General features: G+C 46.6%; 1 long non-coding RNA gene across 1 annotated transcript; it reads left to right on the top strand.

Annotated features, from left to right (window-relative positions):
* The first annotated feature begins 712 nt into the window (after positions 1–712).
* On the top strand, positions 713–15,037 carry LOC150047719 (uncharacterized). Its single transcript, XR_016539229.1, has 3 exons — positions 713–893; positions 13,620–13,780; positions 14,962–15,037. It is a non-coding gene; the product is annotated as an uncharacterized LOC150047719 (long non-coding RNA).
* The last annotated feature ends 3,332 nt before the right edge of the window (positions 15,038–18,369 follow it).

Below are 18,369 nucleotides of genomic sequence, written 5' to 3'. Positions count from 1 at the left end.
GCAGCAGAAAGATAAAAGTACAACTGTTCATCTTAACCCTTCAGGATTTTTGCTGAGGAGGTCTTTAGTACTTTAGCTAATGTGCCTTCAGAAAGATGCATGGTAAGTAAGCACCACGGCGCGTTTATTTACAAAAGATGATGCAGATTTTTTAAAATTGCAAAGTGAATCCTACACACAGAAGAGCAGTAAAACCTGGTGACAAGTTGAGGGATCATTATGAGTTTATTTAATATCAAGAAATAACCCATAGTCTGCTCTCGGTATCTGTGGGATTTGTGTGTGTGTGTGTGTGTGTATGTCTCTGTGGATGCAACTAAAGGCAGATCAAATATATTTGGAAACATTTGCATCTGTTGATTCAATATGCAAAAACTTCTTGTTTTGTTTTATTTTCCGGGTCTTTATTCTTTAAACAACACAGTAGAACAATGGCTTATATAATACTGGCATTGTATTTGGTATGAAATTACAGAGGATGTGGGTGGGCTTTATGCAAACACTGTACCACTGTGGCCTGGCACAGCCACAGAAAATCCTGGAGCCAGCTCTCTGCAAATACAGAGAGACCAAAGGACCTGAAAAGCCCCCGTGTTACCCAATAATTGCCAGTCCCTCACACTCTGAGTAAACATTCTATCACCTTGGGTTTTTATTTGATTGTATTTTATTTTGAGACAGGAGTCATTATATATCCCAAGCTGGCTACAAATTCATAATCCTCTGCTTCAACTTTCCCAAGTGCTAGAATTATAAGTGTGCCCTACCATGCTCAGTTCTCTACCACCTTAACAAAAAAAAGTTATATTTACTTTTTACCACCTATGTATCTATTCCTAAACTGAGCAACAGGCATACAGAGTTCCTATTAAAGGCTTCCAAGGGAAACTGAGGTAAGTAGCATTTTGGTCACATTCCAAACCAGAGAACATAGTTAAGATAAATTTACATCAGATAAGAATCAGGGTTATACCCATTAGGAAAATTGATTTGGAGACCAAAAAGAAGCAAAGCAGCAGGGGTCTCACTGATGTGTGATCACACACAAATCCCTCAACATGTCATGCATGGGTCACACATCTGGATAAATTGTTCTCTGGTGGCTGTATGGTTCTCATTCTCGGATCATCCTTTTCTTTGCCCAACTTTAGAAATAGATTTCCTACTGAGTGTACATTTTCACTTCCTTTTTGCTCAAGCCTCTTTCCTAAAATATTACTTAGAAATGATCCAAGCAAAGTAAAGTGTTTGAAATGGAGATATCTTAGTCTTCATTTACATGTGGGTGATAGTTGGGTTGGGCATAGAAGTCTATATTGAAGGTAGTTTTCTGTCAGAATTTATTTATTTTTTAACAATGTCCATTGCTTCCTGGCTTCCCATTGTTTCTGGAAAGCCTTGATTCTTCCTACTTTGTAATGACTTGCATTCTTGGTGGATGCCTTTAGAATTGTCTCCTTGTGTGCAGAGCTCTGGAAATTTACAGTAATCCATCTCACTTTGGATCTCTTATGCCAGGCATCTACTGGGTGTTTTCCAATCTGGAAACACAAATCCTTTAATTGATCATTTTAAACCATCAACTATGATTTAAAAATGAAGTCCTCATGCTTCTAGCCAGAGATAGATTGCTTTGCAGAACCAGTTTTAACGTTGTTTAATCAATCCGTGGTAAGCGGTCCCCATCTAATCCATCAGAGATAACTTGCTTCATTGAACACGCTTCTTAAAAACAACCCATCAATGATAACCTTTGAGGGCTCGTCAATCAGTGGCCAGATTTCTCTAGCGTCGTCTTTTCTAACTAAGCTACTTCTGAGACTGACATTTGCCTAGTTTGGTCTTTCAAACTGTTATGATCCCAAAGTAAGCAATTGTTCCCAAACTTAAAGAAAAATCAGCATCGAGATAGAAATCCTAACTTGTACATCACATTATTCGTAAGAAAATAATGTAGCAAGCTCCTCTGTCTTACCCTCCTTATAATTATATTTTTAAAGTATTTTGTTTTCATTATTTTTAAATCTTTTACCACGTATTGCTAGTCCTAAATGAGCAACAGGAACAAACCCCAGCTCTGTCACACAGAGGTAGCATGCTGCTGTTCAGCCGAGCCTGTTTGTTATCTGTTCCCTCCTACCTCCTGGTGGTTGGCTATTCCTTTGACTTTGTTTGCAGAATCTCACAATAGCTCAGGAAAAATAAAGTCCCTTTTTCATTTACCTTAGCCAGTCAGTTTCTGTCACATGTAATTAAGAAAAAAATGTTTTAATGACTACAATGGCTCAAAGCTTGGTTACTGAATGTTTGCTATTCAACAGGTAATCAAATGTATATTTATACATCAAAAAGCAGCTCCATATGCCAGGGACTCCCTCGCTGTATAAATGAGGGCATCAGTGATCTTGATGAATTGACTCTTACATATAAAGCTCGTAAGCAACACAACTGAGTTTTGAACTTTCCAATCTCTAAGTACAAATCCTAATTTTTTAGGACTTTGTTTTCTGTTGTTCCATAAGACCTCTGGCAAAGATTTGATCATCTCTCTCCTCCCAACTTTCATCCACACTCAGCTCCCTTGGCCCATGCTCTGATTAATCTCACAAGGAAGGTGGGAAAGGTCAAAGGTGATGAGTCTATATCCCTGTACCTGTCTTTCCTCTTGGCCATGGAAACTGGCAAGGGGCAAGGCCAGAGTCTGCAAAGTGCTTGTGGACATTTGGTCAATATTAGTCAAGGGGGATGACAAGGACAAAAATCTCGTTTCCCCCAAAGGGAAATTTGATCTCCAGAGACTTGTGACCTGGGTAGATATCCCAAGAGGGCTGCTGGTGAAGCTGCAGAGATAGAAGAGAAGGGGGCTAGACTAGACCACAGAAGGCACATTATTAACACTTGCGCTTTCCATCTGGAATGGCTAAGGTCCAGAGAAGTGAGAGGTGTGCTCAGATGGCACAGCCATGGCAGTGAGAGATCTGCTTTTACAATGTCTTCTACTCATCTGTGCCCAGGAGCTGGGCTTATCTCAGAAGTTCTTGTGAAGAGTTTGCCTCTAGAAGCCAAGTAAAGGAAAGGCCCTGAGTTCAAATTCCAGTGTCAAGGCCAAACCAATAACAAAATAAGCCTAGCTTTGTCTACCATGTGAATTTAAATAGTTATCTGGCTTCTCTGACATTTTTTTTAAATGTAAATGAGACTAAGAATTTGACCCTAAATATGGAGGCTTGTAGCTAAGAGTGTCAGGGCCCTGTGATTGTGGGCCTTACCAGGTTCTCTCTAAGGGTTCTTCCCATTGTCCTAACTCACACAATTTCCAGTGCAAGCAAAGAACAGATTGTCCTGTGGGTGGAAGCCAGTTGTATCACTATCTGAGAAGAAGCTGTAAGATTTCTTCTTGAAATGCTTCAGAAACCCTCCACAGACACCCTACCCTGGAGTCTATGCAGAACATGCAAGAAGAGCACGCAAGCAGAGCCCACCTGGAGAGGGAAAGGTAGCCTGAGGTTTTATGCGATTCATCAGGATCCGTGCATCTGTCTTAAATTGCAGGTAGAAGCCCCCGAACGGTGGGCGGGATCAATTTAGGAGGTTCCAGTGAAGGGAAAGTCACAGGGAAGACATAACAAGCAAAGAGGGAATGTGCCTATGTGTCTTCATGACAATACTGGTTGGGAAAAGTGTGTGTGTGTGTGTGTGTGTGTGTGTGTGTGTGTGCGCACACATGTACGGTGCATGTCCTGGGTCATAATGTCTTCCTTGCATCACTGCAACTACAAAAGTGAAAGTATTAATGAGAGGATGTCAAAAGAGGACAGAACTGTATTTCCGGTACAAATCCCTGCAGTCCCCCAGCATCATCTGGAGTGCAGATGGTGATGTAATAAGCATCCATTTTTCCTCAAAAGAATTTTTAAGCAAGGAAAATAGTCAAGATCTGACTGTGGATAACGGGACTGCTACCCAACCTGCCACCAAGGTGGGTTTTGTGGAGAGCACCTTAAATACCCGCAGGGGGGAATCTCAACTTGGGAGTTGCTCAGCTGGCCCCACTATCCACCACCTTAGGCCTGGTGGCCTTGTCATCCGGTACCAGCTGGACTCTGGAGCACCACACAAATCACCATCTACTTGATGTTTCCCCCATCACCTGTGCTTAGAACGACCTGGAAGGTGACCCCCCCCCCCAACCCACTGCAGGTGGTTTGTACCTGCCCTGTCTCCATCTTGGTCTTATCTGGATCTTTCTCTCTGCTCTCCTCCACTCCGCTTCCTGCCATTCCGCTGTCTCACCTGCTGTTTCTGCTGCAAAATGGCTTTCAGTTCTCAGTCAGAAAATCGCTTCTGCTGCTCACTTCACAGTCTGCACAGAGTGCCTGCTGCCTGTGCCATCCACCGCACACTTCAGTATCTGTTCTGGTGTTTGGCAAGGACAGGACAGCCTCGACCTAGTTCCCGAAGCCCTCTGGAAGCCAAATGTCTTCATCTGCACAATGGGCACAGTGGAGAAAAGTGTCCTTGTCTGTAGAAACACTGAGCCACGTGACCTGGAGTCTGTGAGCACCTTGGAGACTGGGCCTCCTGAACGTCCTCCCTAGCTCTTGGAGTCTCCTCTCCTCCCTTCCTTTCTCCTGGTCTTCTCTCCTCTGTGCTGATGTGCTCCGTGAGATGGTCTTGCATTTCATTTTGGAAGCAATGGCACTGTCTGGGTTGGCTGGCTGGCTTTTAACGTCAATGGCCTGTGATTGGGGTGGCTCTTACTGGACATGGACCAAGCCCCAGTAAAGATCACGCCTTGAGCAGGGGTTGCCGATAAAGATCCCCTGCCACTTGATGATGATGAAAATGTTTATTTCATTTGATTTTTGTGCTGGTACTGGGACTTAAACTCCGGGTATGGGTTCTGTCCCTTGCCTTTCTGCACTCAAGGCTGGCATTCGTTCATTTGAAGCACAGGTTCACTCCTGGTTTACGGCTGGTTGGTTGGAGAGAAGAGCCTCACAGATCTTCCTGTTTGGGCTGGCTCTGAACTGTGGTTCTCAGGTCCCAGCTGCTGAGTAGCCGGGATGACAGTAGTTAGTAGTCACCACAAGTGCCCGGCAGTGGTAGAAGTTCTGTTTGCCCAAGTGCCCGCTCACGATCATCATCAGTGCAAACAGTGCAAGCCTGAGCACCTGAAGTTTCACTTTCACTGAACTTCAATTACAAAGGCAGCTGGAAGTAGCCATGAGCAGCTGATGCCATCGCATTGGACAAGGTGGCCTGCCAATCTCCCTAGCCCCTCCTCCCTGCCTTCGGCTCCAGCTCTGGCAGTCTATCCTATGTACTATCCCTTCATCCCAGAGTCCCCCTCCTCCCACCCCCGACAGCCTCAGAATCTGAGCCACAGCTACAGTGACAGCCAACAACTGCAGCCCAGACAAGGGGAAAGACGAGAGGGTAAATAGCACTGAAGAAACCAACAGGAAGATTAACCGATTAAGGGAACAGGGCTCCTGTGAGACAACCTTGCCTAATGAAGCAAGGCAGGCATCAGTCCCTGGGCCCTGCTTGTAGACAAAGAACTATGTCCTGTCTCTCCTTACTAGTTCTAGGCCATCTGCAGCTATCCCAATACTTGCCTTTTCCCATTTTACTTTTCCTCGAGCATCTTCAAAATGGGCTGGGGCAATTCCTGAATTGCTGATTGCTGACGATGCAATCCACCAGCCCCCTGACTGAAAGCAAAGGAGTTGTCCTGGGAAACAGAGCGTGTGCCAGACAGATGGAGGAGGCTTAGCACCCCTCTCTCCTGCAAACTCTGCAGCTGTGTGGGTCTCTACCCCCTGCCCTCCTCAAATCTCCTGAGGGATGCAATTTTCCCATCATTCCTGTGAAGTTGATGATGAATCAGACCTACAGGACAAAAGCCTATGCTAGTCTTAGCACAAAGATCAGCACAGAGCAGGAACACTCATGGTATTCTGTCTCATGGAGAAGCCTGTGCTAGAGGGGATATTTTCTTTTTTTAATGAATGAGAAGCAATGATTCTCCAGAATCGGGAGTCATGGGAGAAGTATGGGTTGTGCAGGAATTCCAAAGGTGAACATGTCATGGGAGCCTTCTTGGAAGAGGGGATGTTGGGGTCAAGGTTTGACACTAGAAAGGTGAGGAAGACAAGCCGAAGGAAGAGATAGATTGTTTCAGCAAAAGAAACAGGGAAGATCCAGAAAGAAAAAGAAAAGAAGCAGCATAGGTCACACAGAGCACTGTAGAAGTAAAATGGTGTGAAAAAAAGGAGGAGGTTGCTTAGATAGGTAGGCACCATCTCAAGGAAGAGCAGACCCTGAATAGAGGGCTCCAGACCTCCTGAGCTCATAGTCCACAACAGGGGTCATTTAGAATGGACAATATCTATGCTCCCTTTCAACTTTCAATCCCACAGCTAAAGTCAAGGCGGGGGACAGGGACTGCAGGGTCAGAGAGATGACAGGAAAGGAACTTTATCCAAGCCTCAGTTGGGGAGGAGAGAGCTCAGTCTCAGGATGCACACAACTCACTTCTTTAGGAAGTTATTTAACATTCACTGTGTTCCGGGTACAAGATTTGACAGACGTGGTCATTAAGTAATTGCATTACTTAAGAGTCAAAGGGAGTCCCTCTTTGTATTTTATTAATTACCTTGAAGTAATTGTGCAAAGGGGTTTTGGTTCAAGTTATAAGAACAATGCATCTGGATCAATGTCACCCCTTCCCTGGTTCTCCCCCGCACTCTCCCACCTATCCACACCCTTAATTTACCAGATCCCTTTCACATATGGACAATGCATTGGATATAGTGACTATATTTGTTCCATTCTTCCCTCTCGATTCTTCTAGCCTTTGGAAGTCCCTCTTTTGTGCTACTCTCCATGAAAAAGACAGATTTCTTGACTTCCTTCTGGTGCAGGGAGTCTGATCCTCTGGTTTATAGCCACAGGCTTGCCCCCAACATGCTAGGAAGCCTAAGGTCTCAGATTCTCCATCTATAAAATGGGGCTGATTCCTGGCCAGCGTAGACGCTTTGCCTCCCTGCAGAGAGCAGCATTAGCACACACAGGGAGGCTACTATCATACTGGCAAGTCACAGACAAAAATTCCCATATAGATTTCTCTCTTCTTTGTCCCTGCTTCTTCCTTAGGCACAGTCCTTCTCCCTCTCCCCAGCTCAAACCTTTGCAATCCTCAGCTCCAGGGGAATTTGCATATTAATTTGCAAATGAGATCACTTATTAGCCATAACCTGTCATGTATCGTCCAGCACATCTGGACCCGGATTACATTCAATATTGTCACGACAGAATAAAGATGGGAAGGGGGGGAAGAAAAGCTTAAATAATTTAAACTCATTATTTTACTAATCCTCCCACTTGGCTGAGCTCCCTGAAGGTGTGTTAGAAGGTAATTGAAAATACAGTGTGGAGAAGACATTGGAGATTTGAGCGCTGCTCACTGTGGACAGTGTACTGCTTGCTGGGCTTTTCCTCTCGTTTACCCAACAGGGAGAAAAGATAGGCGCTTGGGAGAATAACCCAGCCCCACTGCACAAAATAGACTGGGGCTGGGGCCTCTGATCTCATCAGAGTGGAGAAAGAAAAGGGAAGGAGATAGAAGAGAACTTCTTTAGTCTCAGCCTTGAGAAAGCCCAAGGACAGTGCTCAAGCCTTGAGTTCAAGCCCTAGGGTGGCAAAAAATAAATAAATTAAGCCGCCGGAAGAGGCAAAGTTCTACCACTTGAGTCACAGCACCACTTACAGCCTTTTCTGTGTATGTGGCACTGAGGAATCGAACCCCAGGTCTTGGTGCATGCTAGACAAGCACTCTACCACTAGGCCAAACTCCTAGTCAATGACCTCATTTTTCAAAGATAAATTAATGTCAGGATACCAGACAACTTTAGGAACAATCATTCAGACAAATCATACAGAAACCTGGATTTCTGGTGGTGATGAGTGCAAGCACTCTGGCTGAGATCTCAAGTGTGGAGCCTGGAGGTGGGGGGAGGGGCATCTCTAGAAACTCAGCAGGCTTTGAGTCACTGCCTCAAGTTCCCTTTTGCAGATACTTGCAATGCATCCCCTAGTTTCAGTGATAAAGATCCTCTCTTTGCCCTGCAGCAGAAGAAACAGGAAGAACTTACAGAAAGGTTCCATGAGATATGGCAGAGGGCCATATGACAGGAGGGCCCCTGGGGGAGTTCAGCAAAGATGAGCGGATCCTGAGGGTAGGAGGCCATACACAGTACTGCCAACAGGAGCCTGATGTCTCTGGGCTCAGCAGACCTTCTGCAGGGTTGAGGCACCACGCCTAGGGCAGCAAGAGTGGTAGGAAGGCACAGCCAGCAATTTGCTTAGCAAATTGTCCTGGGGTCAATGGTCAAGAATTTCTGAACGTGGTGAACCTTTCAGTCAAAAACTAAAAGCCAGTATGCATCCTGCCCTTCCTCTCTCAGGGAGGGGAGAGTAAGCAGAAGAGGGCAGACTTAAAACTGCCAGGAGCTCAGGGCTGTTGGGGGAAAGAGCCAGAGGCCTGCTCACAGTGTAGCATCTTGTGAGCTAACCCTACTCCCTGAAGAAGGGAATCCAGGCACCAGCTCCCAGGAACTCTATCTCCCACCACAGACCACATGACCATCATGACCATAGACCACATACTGGGTTACGAGAATCATTTGTTGCCACTGGATGTATCCCCTGCTATTTGATGACTTCCTTTTCTCTTCTTTTCAGACAGGGTCTAACTACGCAGCCCAGGCTGGTCTTGCACATGAGATCTTCCTGTCTTTGCCTTAGAATGACAAGCATGTACCACCACACTGGGTTTTCATTTCTTAATGAAGAAAGGGGCCACTGTGTCCTGTGCGCTGGGAAAAGTGAACACACACTTGCCTTCTCCACACACACACACATGATTACCAACAAATTCTTTACTATCACAAGTATTCTGCTGTGGCTGACAAGCTCAACCAATCACTAGCCCTCTCTGGCCCTCACTATTTCCATCTGACAAAAGGAGACTTAGATCACTGTTGATAGACTCACATTTGTTTCCCCTTCTGCTCTGTCTTTGAATCTCCCCGACAAAGAAAAATTCTCAACAACAAAGAAAGACTGGATGGTTAAAAAAAAAAAAAGTCAGTTAAACCCTGGAGTTGTGTGGGAAACGTTTCATTAATTGTTTCCATCCGGATGAAGCCTCTCTCGGTGCTATGAAGGGGGTAAGAAGTCCCTTGATTGTTACCTAAATGATGAAAGGAAATGAGCTGAGCTAATCCTCGGCTCATATCTCACCATGGTGACACTGGCAGGCTTGTTAGCAAATGTGGAGCATGACCCGCGCTTGACAAGCTCTCTCTTGGGGTGAGAATGAATCTTGTGTTTGGACCTCTTCTGTCCTCGCAGATCAGATTGAACGAACCGCCGTTGCTGTGGTCTCCCCTTGGTGCTGGGGTCAGTGTCTACGGCTGGTTCTGTGTGTGTGAGCTATCTTGCCTGCCTGTGAGTTCTTCCCACTGTCTCCTATGAACCACACTCTTGGAATGCTTTGTGAGCCAAAGAATGAATGATGGCTAGAATCCTGCAACCATTTGTTCACTGGGAGTTTCTGTGAGGACCGTGTACATGGAGCAATCCTGGCGGAGGTTTGCTGTAACTGCAGGGGTTCAAGGCCCCCCCGTGAAGGCTCCCTTGCTCCGTTGTTCCTCCCTGGACTGCAGATTGTACATCATTAAGCCAATACCAGGATGTTGTGTGATACACTACACGGGCTGGGCTCAGCATTGTTGGGAACACAAAGAATTGCAGCAACTAAGTGTTTTAATGTGACATTTCTGCGGAATCAAGATGAATGGAAGCAAAACAAACAAGCAAAAACGCCTATGCAGAACAAAACATCACTGTTCAAAATGCAATCCCGCCTTTTGTCCAATATTGCTTCCATCTCTGACTCCTCAGAGAAGCTTTTTACAAGTCCTGTCTGGAAAATCACTCAGACCGAGGAACTGGTAGGAATTTCCATCCATTAGCTATGATCTTGGCCTCTGTTTCCTGCAGAAGTAAGACCTGGGGTATTAGCACTGCACAGAGGTTGGGTAGGGAGAGGAAGTCTGTTGTGTAACTTCTGCTCTCTCCTTAACTGGATCAGCTACACAAAGATTTGAGGTTCCAGGGACTCTATCAAATCAAGGCAGGTGCCAGTAGCTTGTGCCTGGAATCTTGGATACTTGGGAGAATGAGATCTGGAGGAGTAGAGTGTGAAGCCAGCCCAGACATACACAGAAACACCCTGTCTCCCTCCCCCTCCCATCCCCCATCTCAGCTATGGGTAAGTTGGGTTCAGGAGGAGGAGCTCCAGGGAGAAATAAATAAACAAATGAACATGTTGAGACTCTGTCTCAAAGGAAGCACACCTGGGCAGCATGGTATAGTCTTAGCAACCCAACTACAATGGAAAGTGTAAAATAGGCAGATAGTCGTTGAAACAGGGGACCAGGCAATAAAGTGAGACCTTATCTCAAAATAATGAGTGCAAAACACAACTGGAGACATGGCTCTAGTGGTAAAGTGCCGCCTTAACCAGTGCAAGTCCTAGAGTTCAATCCTCAGTGTCATCCAACCCCCCGAACCCCTGCCCCCCACAAATACTACCAATCAGGTTTGGGCTGGGCTTGTGGTCTATCCACAGCATTTGCAATGGGTGGAGGGCCCTGTCCGCTGTTGTTCCAGGTCAGGTCTTGCCATACAGCTCTTCTTGTAGGTCCTCCCAGCCTCAGGGGTATCCTGTGGGACAGTCGGACAGGGCCTGCCCCACCAGGGTCATTCATCAAGGTCATTAGTTTTCATTGTCACTACGGGGAGATCTCAGCACTGACAATGGTATTGGGGTGCTGCTGGCCACCCCAAAATTCACTGGGTAGTACCCACCACTAGGAACTACTCAGTATAAAGTGTTGATACCACCAAGGCTAGGAAACCCCTCGGGGGAAATGAATTCAGACCTGGGTCTTCATTTCTCTACCCACAGATAGTGCTTATCTGGATCCAAGCACTTACAAATTTCTTTCGATCTCTATCACTGTCCTAGAACTTCCTTTCAGAGTTCCAGAAAGTTCTTCCTGAGGCCAACCTAGATTTAATCCTTCCTGTAGCAGTTCTGCACTGTGCTGGAAATCAGATATTTCTCCTCCCACTCAGATCTAATGCAATGAGATACCATAATATTACTGATTGAGGCTCCCCCCCCCCCAAAAAAAGAGTTGCTCAAGTATCCTGGAAATTATATGGGTAGTTCTATTTCCCTGCACACCTCCTCTATATGGTGACAGGTGGGCCCAAAGCTACCTTCCACTGAATACAGCCAGCCAGGGCTGAATTCATGATGATGGGCCCAGAGCCCTCACCCTGTGGCTCAGAGCACAGAAGAGAAATTCCTCTCTGGCCCAACATGACCGATCTTCAGCCCTGAGACAGATCTGATTTGAGAAAGAGCCCACAGAGAACCCTCTTTCCCTAGATTGGATGAAGAGCACTCACCCCACAGGGGTCATTCATTCTCTCCCCAGACCTCTGCTGAGCACTTCCTGCCAGGCAAGGCGGCAGTTCTTCAACTTAATGATGTCCAGAATCCTACAAAGGGCAGCGTATTGGCACCCGGCTTCCCAGAGTTCAAACAGTCATATGGCCTGTGTTTACACCAATCACACCCAGAGAAAAGTCACCATAAAAATGTCAGACCAAGTCAGACACTGGTGTCTCATACCTGTAATCCTAGCTACTCAGGAGGTCGAGGGCTGAGGATCATGGTTTAGTGCCAGCCTGAGCAGGAAAGTCTGTGAGACTCATAGCTCCAATGAACCACCGGAAAACTGGCACTGTGGGCCAAGTGGTAGAGAGCCAGCCTTGAGTACCAAAGGTTAAAGGACATCACCCAGCCCTTGCGTGAGTTCAAGCTCCAGAATTGGCACCCCAAAATAAAATAACAAAGCAACAAATCAGAATCTTCAGATGAGGAAGCTCAGGCCAGAAATGTGCCCAAGAGGTCTCAGTGGGGATGCCCCAATGTTGTTCTGCAGGTCCGTTCTTTACACTGGTCCTGACTTACGTCTTTTTATTATAAAACTGCATGGCCAATGTAATACATCTTTCAGTTCTGTAGGTCACTCTAGTGAATTACTTGAAAAGGTCTTGGGGACCCCCATCTTTGTAACCAGTGAATGAGGTGTCTTGGGGTCCTCAGAGCTATGGCGTTGGTATCTGAGCATCAAAAATGAGCCTTTGGGGAGCATGGAGTTGCCTTTTGTCCCCACTAAATGACCTGGGATGGGTGGGATAGATAGATTTGGAATAGTGTGGGGAGATAAGGTTCCAAGGAAGAGAGCAGATATGACCCACGGAGAGGAGATCAGACCTTTCTGCCCACCCCAGTCCAGAGGTTCAGAGCCCTGTCCCAGGAAGGCTAGTATTCGGGTACTCATACTGTTGAAATATGGATTTCACCTCCATTGGTAAAAGACTGATACATGTCAAATCTGGCCCATGTGCTTCTGGGACCCCTTTCTTTACACAGTCCACCTTTAGCCCCAGGCCTTATGTTGTGCTAAACACTTAAAACATCAACCCTAGACTCTGCTAGAACTCTGTGAGGAAAGACCAGACTGGGTTTGCCATCTGAAAAGTGGAAAATTTCATACAAGTGGGTTATTTGGCAGCTTGTAGATCTGGAAGCAATCAATTTATCAGGTTGAATTTGACTTTTTTTTTTCCCCCTCTTGCTTTCTTACATTGTCAAGCATATGAAAGCTTAGACAATGCCTCGTATAGTATAAAGAAGAAGCTCTAATTGTTCCATTCCCTCCCTCAGATTTTAGTCAATTCTAAGGTACATAAATAAGCCTGTTCTTGGGCACTGAGGAAAGTAGGATTTATTCATTTACATGGGTTGATGTGGAGTTCTCCAGGGAACTTGTCTATGTTACTCGCTTGCTAGTCCCAGGGTGTAATTTATGGCGAGTTTTCCCTTCATGCACTGGACCTAGTTGGTGCCAGTGAATAAATTTCCCACAGTTATTATTATCATAATTCGTTATTCCTTGAATGTTGACTCAGTCTAATGCAAGCAGTGGAGAAAAACACGATCCTCCCCCATCCCCCAGCAGTTCTGTGAGCTGGGGAGAATTTCTAGAGTCGGAAGATGGTGACACCTCCTCTGGTAAGTCATCTCAAAAGAAAGAGAACATGCTCCCGAGGGGTTGAATGGAGACCTTGTGCTGAGTAAACCAGGACTGGGTTCTTTGTTGAAACAACGTGGGAAGGGTCGATGCAGAGGACAGGACAAAACCAAGGTTTTGGGGTTGTGGGAAGGTGGCAAAAGTGCACTGGAGCCATTGGTTCACTCTTACTTCCGAGTTCCAGGTGAAGGACAGAAGGTGAAAAGATGCTCTACTCGTTGTAACACCCATGCTTCCAGCCGCACTGAACCCAACAGCCATGTCACAGAATGGGTCTAGTGCCCGGCAATGAATGAGTGGATTGAAAATAACATGGTATCTGTAGACAATGCGATATCATTCCGCCATAAAGAACAAAACCATGTTGTTTTGTAGGAAAGATGGATGGAACTGAACATCACCACTGTATCAAACAAAAGAAGCCAGACTCAGACAAATATCATATGTTTTCTCATATGCATAATCAAGATTTTAAAAGAAGCCAAGGAAGACTCTGAGGGAACAGGAAGAACAAGAAGAGGATGGTGGGGTACAAGGTAAGGAAATAAGAGGTGATGTGATCAAATACATTCTGTGCACCTGGAGATGTCAAGAAAATCCATTCTACTGCACATGTAGTATACACTAATTTAAAAAAATTAAGCACCCACCCATATCAAAGGGACAAAGCATTGGCACACTTGGGATGCTGTCAGGGGGAGCACCTAGCCTTCTCCCCCCACCTAGGTTCTCTTTACCCCCTCCTCCCGCTCCCACCAGGGCTGTCATCCTGCCAGAAGCCACTGCGTAGCTCTTCATTTATTTCCCAATCATGCCAAACAATTGTGTAGCTGAAGGCACAGGCCCGATTGACAGAACATTTTAGGCCTAGCAAAAGAAGCAATTATGCACTGTTTGGCATTGCCGATGAGTGCAACAGAAATTAGAGAGGAGATGAAAATGGTTTCAAAATGGCAAGGTGGGGGTGACTAGTGACAATGCATGCATGGCTCACCTTCCCTCCCTCTTTCTCTCTTCCCTTCTCTCTCCCTCTCCTTTCTTCTCTTTTCCTTCTTCCTGCTCTGCTCCTTCCTCCTCCCTCCCTCCTCTCCCTCTTCCATACTCTAAACACTTATTGAGCATCGGTGTGCCAGATCCTGTGCCATATGGGTTGTAGCTGAGGGGACTGGGGGGGGACACAGATCATAAAGAGATCCGAGGAAACAGTGTCTCAGTCTCACCCTCAGCTGCCCCATCTGTACAAGTGGGATGCTACCCACCTCACAGGACGGCTATGAGGGAAATTCATGCAGCAGAAGGCGCAACCACTAAAGATTAGCTCTTCATATCTGTCATTATTGTGCTACTTATAAACTTCAGCGTACTGAGAAGCTGTGCTTCTACCAAGCAACAGCCTTTATTTAAGTTTTCCATAATCTATGTGCGCACCCATAGATGCACATACAGACACGTATATTGTAACTGAATAGCTTGAGGCATTGGTAGTTGACTACATCCATGTCGCCAGGCTACCAGGACCCTCGAGGCCCCTCCCTTGCTCCCTTTTCAGCCAATGTATGGCCCCACAGATAATAACGCTCCTGTGTGGCTTCAAACAGCATAAATGAGTTCTGTCTGTTGTACTTAGTATAAATAAGACTGCCCAGCATGAGCTCTGCATCTGCCTTCTTTCCTTCAGCCATCTCTTGGACAGATTCCAAATTCATCTGTTTTGCAGCTGATTTACTTGTCCGTGAGTTCTGCGATTGATGGTGTTCGCTGGGAGCTCGAAACCATGGCCACCTCATCAGCTGACAGGACCGCAGGAGAGATTTGCTTTTGAGTTTCCCCTCTCTTGATTCCCACCCTCCTCCTCCTCCTCCTCCTCCTCCTCCTCCTCCTCCTCCTCCTCCTCCTCCTCTCCCTCCCCCCAGACTTAATTCTGTCTTATTATGGTCAAATTTAGTAATGATGTTTCTAGCTGTTCTCAAATCCTATTTGGAATGACACATGCAGAATGAATGGTCGTTCTGAGTTACCTAGCCCGGGGCTCCTGGCACGGGCCCCCTCTTTCCAGGAGATGGTAGCATTGGACAGTGAAGACAAAGGATGAGGAGGATGAGGATGGAGATGAAGATGGTGGTGCAAGGTAAGGAAGCGATGGCACAGACAGCTGCATATTAAATGAAGGAAACCAAGGCACAGAGAAGCTACATGTCTTCCTGTAGACTGCCCAACACTTTTACCCCAGGGGTAAAACTTGAGAACCTAAGTTCTGGAAACTTCTTTGTTGTCCCCTCCCCCCACCCCCCTTCCCCTCCCTCCCCCCCTCCCGCTTGTACTGTCAGCACCTGTACTGTCCTGCATGCATTGCCTGAAGGACGATCTCCAAGCCCTTTCTCCTCCCTCCCCACATTGTCACGCCTTTTCACCCAGAGCTTCCGCTGTGGCCCTGATCCCTGTTACCAAAGCCAGTGACAAGCCTGATCTGTAGCCTAGCAGCAGAGCTGCGGCAATGCCAGCAGAGCCCTGATTTTAATGCAAATGAACCCAGGACTGAAGGCTCCTGCTGAGCAGGCAGCTCGCCTGGCCTGCTCAAGGCTGTGCACCAGGCTTAATTGCCAGTGTCTTCCTGCAGAGCTGCAGGAAGCAGTCAGCAATGGTAAACTGCTTCTAATCACAGCCCTGGAGTCCACACAAGGAGGCTGACCTGCCCGCTTCCCCAGTGAAGGAGGCCGGTTCTCATCTGAGGACCAGATGCCCAGGGCCAGCCACACCTTGACTCCTCCCTGAGCCACCCTAGCAATTCCTGCAGCTGTGTAGGAGCTCAGAGCCTAGGTAGAAATGAACCAAACCACAACCCCTACCCCTCCAGGAAAACAGATCTTGATAAGTTGTACTGCCTAACAAAAGCCTTCCTAGTCCCGCTAGCTTTATCAAAACAACAGGGACATCAGTTTGCTAGATTTTAATTAGATTATGAAAAGAGACTACCACATGGCCTTCAGGCAGGTAAGAAGAGTTTATTTTGAACTGCCAGCCCCCGTGGCAGCTTGGAGACATAGGTGGAAAGGAGAGAGCACTTAACCTCACTGGGGTTAAGAAAGGAAGGGGCGGGGCAGGAGAAGGTGTGTCCATGCCAGATGTGGATGCACACGTGACTTCAGAGCCTGAGAACTTTTCCATGGTCCAAAGAGGCATGACCAGGGCTGTATAGGATGTGGCCTACCTCAGAGAAGGAGAGTTAACTGCCTCTAGGTGTGTTAGTTACCTAGGTAATGTAGGTATGAGCAGAGACTTAAACAGGACTGGGGAAAGGAATCCATAAGCACCTAACACAGTTATTTGTTGGGGAGGAGGGAGAGGAAATACACTAGTCTTTCTCCATCTATGGTTTCATGGTTTTAGTCACCCTTGGCCAGACACGATCCAAAATATTAAATGAGAATTCCATACAGTGAGCTATGGATAATGGTCCAGCTGGTGCCTATTGTCATTGTGGTGGATGCTAGGGACTCAGTGAAATTCACTTTCCTATCCCCCCTACCCCCAGGTGTTGGGTATGCCTGAATTCCTAGAGGACTTGGACAATAGGCCAGAGGACCTGCCAGGCCTGTACCAGGAACTCCTGAGACTCTTTGAACCCTCTAGCTTCTTGTGACCCTGCCCCCCTGACTTGACCCTATTTAGGCCGCATCCACCCAGGAGCGACCCCACCAGGCCATGTGTCTCTGCCTTCTTGTTTGTGTCTCCTGGCTCCTCAAAGTCACCCGGCGGCCTCATAAAAGCTAATCTGGTTTGTTGGTATTATATTTCTGTCTCCAGCTCTCATGGCTTAGTTTTCTAACAGCGCTAAGTGATTTGTTGGGCTGTGCCTCTTTGTGACAGAAGTCCATCTGCAGACCCCCAGCACTCCAATAACAGCTCCAAATTTGACCTCTCAAAATGTGGCTTCTCTATTTTCTCACTGCACAACACAACATAAATATTTAAAATCGTTTGCTGTTCAGATCTGCAAGAGGAAATCTAGTGTCCACCCATCCAAGACCCAGATCATACATCATCTCCTATCCAGAGTTTCCATGCTGGATATGCTACCCACCCATTAGTGACTAAGAACCCCATGACATCACAATGCTTTTGTTCAAGTAACTCTTGTATCACATGCCAGTGTCCCCAAAATACAGACATAGTTTGCTAAGAAGGCCCTGGGGTATTAATCACAGAAGGCCAGGTAAACTCTGGTGCTGTGTGTTCATGCTGCAGTCTTTATGGTGTTTGAAACTATGCATGGTTTCAGGCATCTACTGGAGGAATTTGGGGACATGGAACACGATAAGAATCTGCTGTTCCCATAACTCAGTGCTGTTCCCCACTGACTCCCCACCAAGCCCACCTTCCTGAACTGTTGCAGTCTAGAATCTTAACCTCCGTGTGAGAGCCCACCCCCCCATCCCCACCCCTCAGTGACAGGCACCTGTATTCCTTGAAGCAGGCCATACATTCATTAACCTATACAATAGGTTCCCAGAACTAGGCCATTTCTGGCCACTTCAAACTCTTAAGGCACATTCCAAAACTCCTTGTAAAGTTTCCAGCTATGGACAACTCTACTCCCATCCAGGACCCTCCATCTCTGTCCTCTTGATGCCCCATGTCTCCTGACTCTCCTCAGATCACCGTGGCATCCCTCTTCAACTTTCCATTAAAGTTGAGCTTGCTTTCTGCTTTTTCTGTCTTCCCAAACCCTCATAGCTCAGCAGCAAATTTCCCCATGAACTCCATCTATGGTCGTGGATGGGAATCCATGGGTCAGGGTCCCCAGACTGAGAGCTTGGGAGCCTGGGTTCAGCTCGTGCCATGTCTAGAGGTGCTGAGGAAACTGCATGGCCAACTCCATTGAAGCAGGGCAGGCTCTATGCTTCCAGGAGCTGCAAAGAACTTAAGGATTCCACAGAAAGCAGGCACCAACCTCACGTGCCCAATTAGCAGCCTCCACCTCTGGCTCCAATTCCTTCCTTGGGCTTTGATGCTTCTTTGTCACTTAATTTCCTCAGTAAATTCTATTGACAACTGGCCTACTGTTTCCCTGGGAGCAATAAACACCTTGTAACTTACAAATCATCCTATTGATAATTGCTGGGAC

This window comes from Megascapheus bottae, chromosome 22, assembly GCF_031878675.1.
Source record: "Megascapheus bottae isolate mThoBot1 chromosome 22, mThoBot2.hap1, whole genome shotgun sequence".
In the NCBI taxonomy this organism is placed as follows: Eukaryota; Metazoa; Chordata; class Mammalia; order Rodentia; family Geomyidae; genus Megascapheus; species Megascapheus bottae.
This window is presented reverse-complemented; position numbering and strand designations above follow the sequence as displayed.